Here is an 8296-nt window from a genome sequence, read left to right on the forward strand (position 1 = left end):
CTGTGCCGGGCAAGGGCTCTACCACTGAGCTACATCTTCAGCTCTCTTTCTAACCTTTAATTTTGAGACAGGCTCTTACTAAGTTGCCCCATAGTAGTGGTCCAAGCTAGCCTTGAACTTGCAGTCCTCTTGCCTCCATCTCCCTAGCAGCTGCAATGGTGGGCCTATGCCACCAAACCCCTCTTTAAAAGCCCCTAATTGTACCTCAGACACACCAGGTGGCAGGGACAGGTTTGCTTGGGTTTTTGCTGCCTTGTAGCAATTTCTGGAAACAGAAGCAAAATATCCTAACTTAATTAGTTGGGAAGAAAAAGTACAAAGGAAAGCCATTATGTGACTGTCAGGCCCGGCTGGACATCAGGGAAGGTTGACCATATCTAGCTTTGAATGCGTTTCCAATTTTATTTTAATATTAGACCTTTGTAGATTACGTTTACTAAGAATAAGCCTTCATGCTCTTTGCCCCACGGATTATCTGAAGTTCTCTTATCTCAGTGAAGTACCTGGTATTCTGCATGGGGTCATCTGCTTCCTTCTCTGGGGAACTGGATTTCCACTCACTAATCTATCTTTAGGTAGATTTTAGGAGAAACTACTCAAAGAACCGGGGCTTGGTTTCTTTTGCAACTTCGCTTTAGGGTGATGACCCCAGAATTAATGAGAATTTTTTTTTTCTTCCTCGGGCATCATTGTCCATTGAGAAATGGAGTTCACTTGCTGTCAGTGCCTGATTTTGTGGCCTGTTCCTTCCGGAGTGAACTTAAGCATCCAGCATGGTATTGAAGGAATCTCTTGCCTTGTACTCTCAAACCCCAATGGTCACTTCATCTTTATCTCAAAGACACAGTCTCTCTGAGCTGGCAGCAGAGTTAGAGTGACCACTCAATGTCCAGGATGAAGGGCGATGAGATGGAATAGATTTATTTCTGCTCCATCCGAGTTGATTTCTGAGGACATCATCCACTATAAAGCAAGGTAATTGGCGGCCAGTGGGGATCTGCCAAGCTGGATCTGGAGCTGCCAGCAATTCTAGTCAGAAGCCAGACATCTGCCTGAGAGAACCGCCTTCCTCCTAGGTTCTGAGACTGTCAGGGTCAGGCCCCAGTGAATGAACTCAGTGGTCTTGCCTCTGGGTTTCTGGTTATTCAAGAGCTCAGGACTTTGATGGTAGATGTGGGTGTCAAGGCTACCAGGAAACCCCAAGAGACATGTCAGGATCGGTAGTGAGGGGAGGGAAAGGGAACCGGGAAGATAGATTTGGGAATGAGTGTGTGTGTGTGTGTGTGTGTGTGTGTGTGTGTTGTTGTTGTTGTTGTTGTTGTTGTTGTTGTTGTCTATCTTGTTTTTTGAGACAGTGTCTCTTACTGGATCTTGCAGAATAGGCCAGTGAGCCCCAGGCGTTCCTCTGTCCTGCCTCTCCCAAACTGGGATTACAAGTTTCTACAGACACACTGAGCTCTCTTTTATTAGTGTGGGCTCCAGAGATGAGTACTTACGTTTGCGTGACAAACCCTTCCCCAACTGAGCCACCTTCCTCCTTCTCCTATAGTTTATTCCTTCTTAGGCAGCAGCTGTACCAAGGCACAGCTCACACTCCAGTGAGTTCTTTATGTGTACAGTTCAGTGATTTCTGTAGTACCCTCACTGTGCGGTCATCATCACAACCTTTACGTCATCACGCTAGTAGAATCCTCGAGCCTTTGGCCATCAAATCCTAGTCTTCCATTTTCCCCAGCTTCTGGCTGCTGCTTATCTGACTTTTCTCCCTTGTCATCAATTGTCCATCAGTGACACTAGACAACAGGCTAGATGTGGTCAGAAACATGTCAGTTTTATCCACCACTGCAAATGCCCGAGACAGATTTGTAAAGAATAATAGAGGGACAGGATCTTCTCTGGTTGCTCACCTAGGATGCCACCAGCTACCTCTTACTGCCTTCTCCTGGGCTAGGCTTGCATTTCTTCCTCCAAACTGACTCCCTGGGTCCCATTTTGGGTTATACTATTGGTACAGTCTAATAAATGATAACAGCAGCTCTCTCTCTCTCTCTCTCTCTCTCTCTCTCTCTCTCTCTCTCTCTCCCTCTCTCTGTATGTGCATGAGCACATGTGTGCATATGTTTACATATGTGTCCTGTGTTCGCATGTGTATGTGCATATCTGTGCATCTCTCTCTCTCTCTGTATGTGCACAAGTGTGTGTATCTCTGTTTAAGTGTGTGTGTGTATGAGTGTGCATGTGTGAGTGCGTGTGTTCCTGCATGTGTGCGAGTGTGTGTGTGTTTGCATATGCATGTGGAGGTCAGAGGTCAACCTTGCCATTTTTTTCCTAGGAGCTAGCTGCTGTGTGTTCTGAGACACAGTCTCTCACTGGCCCAGTGGTCACCGAGTGCATTCGGCTGGCCAGTGAGCTCTGGCATCTGCTAGTCTTCCTCTCCCTGGCACAGAGACAGGAGGGGACAACCAGCCTTACTTTTTTAAAAATGTGGGTTCTGGGATTCCTCTATCATACACTCTCGCTGCCACAATGGCCTACTTCACAACAGGTTCATAGCCGTGTGCCCAGCTGGCTGTGGACTGAAACCCATAAACCCCTGTCAGGCATGTGCAACCTTTTGTGGCACAATGTTGTCATCCTGAGTTTACACTCAGAAACTACAATCTGGAGTTAAATAAAACCCCAAATCCCACAATGTTTAAGTATGTTTATGATTTTGTATTAGGTTACATGAAGGCTGTGGGCCACAGATTGAAGACCACTTTCAGTTACCAGGCAACCTGTCACAGTGACAAGATGTCAACTAGCACAAAAAAATCCCTCTGAATATTATTTTTTGGAGAGATGGATTTCCTTATGTTAGCTTATTTTTCTTACATCTGGGTCCTTTTCCCAAAGACATAAAAAAGGGAAGACTCAAACCAATGTCGGCTACCCCAGGACAAGCCACTTGGATCGTTGTAGAATGCTTTAAAATGGTTTACTTTTTCTGTTGAGCCTTGGTGATGCTTTCAAATGAGCCACAAGACAATTCACCGCAGACGGTCGCATCGACTCACTTCCTGCTTGTGTATTTAATCAAATCGCCCATAATAAATTAGCAGCGATTCATTTGGACACCGAATACCAAGTTGTTCTCCTAAGTGACCTGGATTGATTTCCACATGTCACTGTTCATCAGGATGAAGTGGCTTCACCAGCCAGGAGTCCAAACACCCAAACACATTTCTGTTCTGTTGCATTACCAGCAGACAGCATTTGGATCTCCGCCTGAGCTGGTAAATCTCACAATTAGTTGGACTGAAAATGCCAAACAAAGGCTTTCAGATAGATCAGGGTTCCTAGAACCGAGCAGTCTGTGAGAAATGAAGGAAGCAAATCAGAGCTGGAGCCAGTAGAGGAAGGCAGGCCATCTAGCCGTGTCCCGCATGGCCATGTGGGTGCATGTGGCTGAGGGCTATATCATTCTGGAGTAGTTGGGTAAGGCATTATATTTGTAGGTCAGGGGTTAGTTAATGATAAGCACACATTAAATCACTGCAAGGTACTGAGGTCTCCTCATGTACAACTAATGTTGCTGCCACCCTAGGAGGCAAGCAACCATGACAGCACACATTTCCAGGCAAGGAGAGGAGAGCAAGGCATCCGAGAGGGTGGGCGCTAGGGGCCCCACAGCTGTGGTAGTGGAGAAGCCTTTGGACTAGGGTTTTCTGGGAAGAACAGTGCCAACTGATATGGCTGGTGACTGCTGAGTGTGTGTGTGTGTGGGGGGGCAGCAGAAACTGACAATGAAATAGTGGAGTTCACGTGAGAAGCCTTCTGATACCAAGGCTCTGTGTAGATGAGAGGAAATGACCATGGCCGTTGGGACTACTCTCAGCTGTTGCCACGCCTGTCATTCTTGTCACCTCCGTCAACACTGTCTCCAGCGTCCCCTTGTCACCGCCATCAGCATAGTCTCTACCTCAGCCTAGTCACAAATGCGATCATCCTGCTACTGTCACCACCACAGCCGTTCCTGTCTCCTTCATCCACATTGTCTTCACCATGATCACCCTCAGAACAGTCTTCCTGTCCATGAGGTCCACACGATGTGTCACCATCACCCTTATCACCTTCATCAGCTGTCCCTATGATCATCATCACCACAACCAACACAACACCATCATCGTTACCAACACCATTGCCATCATTTTAACTGCCACCAACATGGTCTCCACTGTTACCATTGTTTCTATAGTCACCATCTCCACTGTGAACCCCAGGATTATAGGTACGATTGATGTGATCCTTCTCATCTTTGTGATATGCTACTACCATCCTTGTCATCAATAATATCATCATACCAGCGCTGTTGCTGCCAGTGCCACCGCCACCACCACAACCACTGCCACCACCACCACCATGTCTCCATCGCCACTCAATCTCCATCCCTGTCTTGAGCCCAGAATCACCACTGTCTTTGATACCCTCACACTCTTCACACTCACCATCCTCACCATTCCATGTGATGTTTGAGGTAGGCGCACTGGGTTTCTTGCCATGCACACTGTGTTCATTACCTTCCCAGATTCATGAAAACCACAGGGCCCTTTTCACTGCACTGTGTTCTCTCTTATTCGTACTCCAAACCCAGGAGATTGCATTTTGCCTAGCTTTAAAAAAATCATGTATTATGGGAGATTGAATACAGGTCCTTAAGCTGTGCAGCAAGCACTTAGCAATTAAGCTTTATCTCTTCCTTCCTTCCTTCCTTCCTTCCTTCCTTCCTTCCTTCCTTCCTTCCTTCCTTCCTTCCATCTCCCCTTCCCTCTCTGTCCCTCTGTCCCTCACTCCTGTCTTTTCTTTCTTCCCCTCTCCCTTCCTCCCTGCTCTTTCTCTCAGGATCTTATGCAATCAAGGCTGGTCTTGAACACTTGATCTTTCTGTCTCAACCTTCCAAGTGCTGGGATGACATCTGTGCCACTGTGCCTTGCTACAGCAGTGGGCTCACAACAGTGAGCAAGGCAGATGAGCCTCTGGACCATCCACATCTCCTTTGTGGTAGAGCTTTTGTTACAGCCACCGTTAGTGTTCTGAGGCAATTACTAGCCAGTGGGCATTACTGCATATTGTTAGATGCTGGACAGTGTCTCTCCACTCTGAAGAAGTCAGTGGTGCCCCTTCCCAGTCACAACAGACACATTCTATAGGGACATTGTCACATTGCCCCCAGGAGTCAGGATCATGCGTAGGAATGAATGTTTTGGCTAGAGAAGAGGTAACCCATAAAATAGCATCACGAAGAAAAACTGGATAAGACCCAGATATCTAGGGTGGAGTTGGCAGTATTACAGTGTGAGTGAGTGAGTGAGTGCATGCGTGCGTGCGTGCGTGCGTGCGTGCGTGTGTGTGTGTGTGTGTGTGTGTGTGTGTGTGTGTGTACTGAGGAGCCTCACAGAGGATAACTGAGCACAGATGTGAATAGCTAAGAATGCCCAATGGGCATTAGGGACCAGGGAGACTGGGCAAAATGGCATATGCTTAGGAAGGGGCTTGGGATGCTGGGTGAGGACAAAGGGAGCAAGTGGAGGTGTTGGGAGGAAGCTGGGAGGCACTGAAGGCTTCTTAGCAGAAGAAAGGCTAGTCCTGCTGCTATGGAAACAGGGCCATCTGAGCCAAGGGCAGGTATAGGGAGGACCTGAAGGCATTTGTCATAATAACACGGATCTCATCCAAGGTGGTAGGGATGGCAGGGTCAAAAAGTGGGGGATCCTTAATATGCACTGAAACCATGCCACAGCCTAAATCACACAGGGAAATTGTCACGTACTGCTTGAGCTTGTTGGAAGTAGACTCTGGGAGTCCCTTATTCCAGACTCAAGTATGCTTATTGCAAGTGTCCTCCAAGACTCCATGTCCAGTGAGGCTTGCCCATGGCCTGTCACAGGGAGAACAGCCAGACATGTAAGGGTCTAAAAAACCAAACCCACAGAACCTTGAGGACAGCTAGCCGTTACCAACAAGGATTGCTGTCATTTATCCTGTGGCATAAAACGCCTTCCGGGAAAGGAGGAGCTGGTAGCTCTCTCAAGGAGAGGACAGAGGATGCTCTGCTCTGCTGGGAGATTTCAGTCAGGATCTGCAGCAAGGCCATTTCAGGCTTCCCTGGATGCTGCAAGCACCCAGTTTGATTCTCTCTCTTTCTCTCTCTCTCTCTCTCTCTCTCTCTCTCTCTCTCTCTCCTTCCCCTCCCTCTCCTTCCCCCCTCTCTCCTAGTAACTCCATCTGCCTTTCTGGAGCTTCCCCGGTTGGTTTCTGAGGGAGGTTTCGCATGCCCAGTTTGATAGTATTTTACCAGTTTCAGTTTGTTACTTGCTCTTTTACTTTTGCTTGCTACACATGTAACAAACTAATTTGCTGAAACCAGAAGCTCAATCATTGCCATCCATCCTCTGGATAGAACGCATGCCGGGGAAACACATTTATAGACCAGAGATGGGGGGGTGAGAGAGGAAGAGGGGTGCCAGGTAACTTAGAGGCATCTGGTGTGAGCAGAGCCAGGGGGCTACGCCTAGAGTGCTTTCATAGGCAGATGGCTGACATGCTGGCCTCCTGCCTGGCCCGCTGAGATGTGGCTGCCTCAGAGCTAGTTCCTCTCTGGCTTCCTTGTCTGCTTGACTAAGCCATTCCACCCTGACCTATGGTGCTTGGTAAAACTCTGAGGGGGTCAGGCTCCTTTTGCTTTATAGTCTCCAGATAAGGAAAGTGAGTCTTGAGAATTCATTTCTGTGTTGTCTCGCCCCGCCCCCATGATGCCATTGGTGACGACGGTCATGATGGTCATGATGATGATCGTGATGACGACCATGCTGCCTTGGAATCTTTTACTGTCCTGTTCTCCATGAAGCCCTGCATCCTCTCACCAGCCCATCTGGTGCATTTCTTATTTTCTATCTTAGTTCAGATTTCTGTTGTTGGGACCAAACATCATGACCAAAAAGCAAGTTGGGGAGAAAGGGATTTATTTGGCTTATACTTCTACAGCGTTGTTAATCACAGAAGGAAATCAAGACAGGAACTCAAACAGGGCAGGAACCCAGAGGCAGGAGCTGAATCAGAGGCCATGGAAGGGTACTGCTTACTGGTTTGTTCCCCATGGCTTGCTCAGCTTTCTTTCTTATAGAATCTGCGACCACCAGCCCAGGGGTGGCCCTACTCACAATGGGCTGGGCCTTCCCATTGATAATGACCTAGGAAAATCCCTCACAGCTGGATCTTATGGAGACATTTTATCAACTAATGTTCCTTCCTTTCAGAAAACTCTAGTTTGCATGTCAAGTTGACGTAAGACCAACCTTCGGTGTTTTAAAACTTCAGAACATCACCACGTGCATGTGTGATACTCCTCGAGACCCGTCTATCAGTCTTCCTGCCTCCATCCTCCAATTTTTGGGACTTAAAGGGAACACTTGAAAGTTGTTGCTTCATTTTCTAATTTTGCTAGACAAGACTGGGTCTGGGGGAAGCTTCAGGAAGCTACAGCTGAGTTGGAGAGATGGGAGCTGCGCACAGAGGCTGCATTTCAGGGCAACTGCTTCACAGAGAGGGTGCTGAGTGGAGTCTGGCTCCATCCTCCTGCCAGGCAGATTGCAAGTGGCTAGCACAGTAACTCTGATAGTCAGGTATCCCTTCCTCGAGCCTCAACAGCTTTACATGGGCAACTTCACAGTGGAATTATTGTATTGTAATGGATGTGTATCTGTTTGATTCCAGCACAGTCGAAAAATACCCTTAATTAGTCTCTCTGAATACTCTGGGTTTGTGGTGTGTGTGTGTGTGTGTGTGTGTGTGTGTGGCAGGGAGGGTGCACACACATGTGTATGTGTTTACGGTGGATGTGTCTGTGTGCAAGCATACCAAGGGCAGAGAGGATGCTGGGTGTTCTCTATCACTTTCTCTTTCTCCCCGAGGCAGGTTCTCTCACTCAAGCTTGCTGTCTCAGGTAGGTTGGCTAGGGAGCCCCCAGAACATGCTTGTCGCTATCACTCAATGCTGAAATTAGAGGCATGGACAGCCATGGCATTATGACATGTTTGCTGGTGATTTTAATGCAGGACCTCATGCATGCAGATCTAGCATTCTTACCCATTGGCCCCTATCCACTACTCTGTTTCCTAGTTCTAAGTTTGAGATGGCAGGTACTGAAGAATGAATGAAAGCATTATCATTACTTTCTTCTTCTTCTTCTTCTTCTTCTTCTTCTTCTTCTTCTTCTTCTTCTTCTTCTTCTTCTTCTTCTTCTTCTTCTTCTTCTTCT

The sequence above is a fragment of the Mus pahari genome, chromosome 12 (genome assembly GCF_900095145.1).
Source record: "Mus pahari chromosome 12, PAHARI_EIJ_v1.1, whole genome shotgun sequence".
NCBI classification, from domain to species: domain Eukaryota; kingdom Metazoa; phylum Chordata; class Mammalia; order Rodentia; family Muridae; genus Mus; species Mus pahari.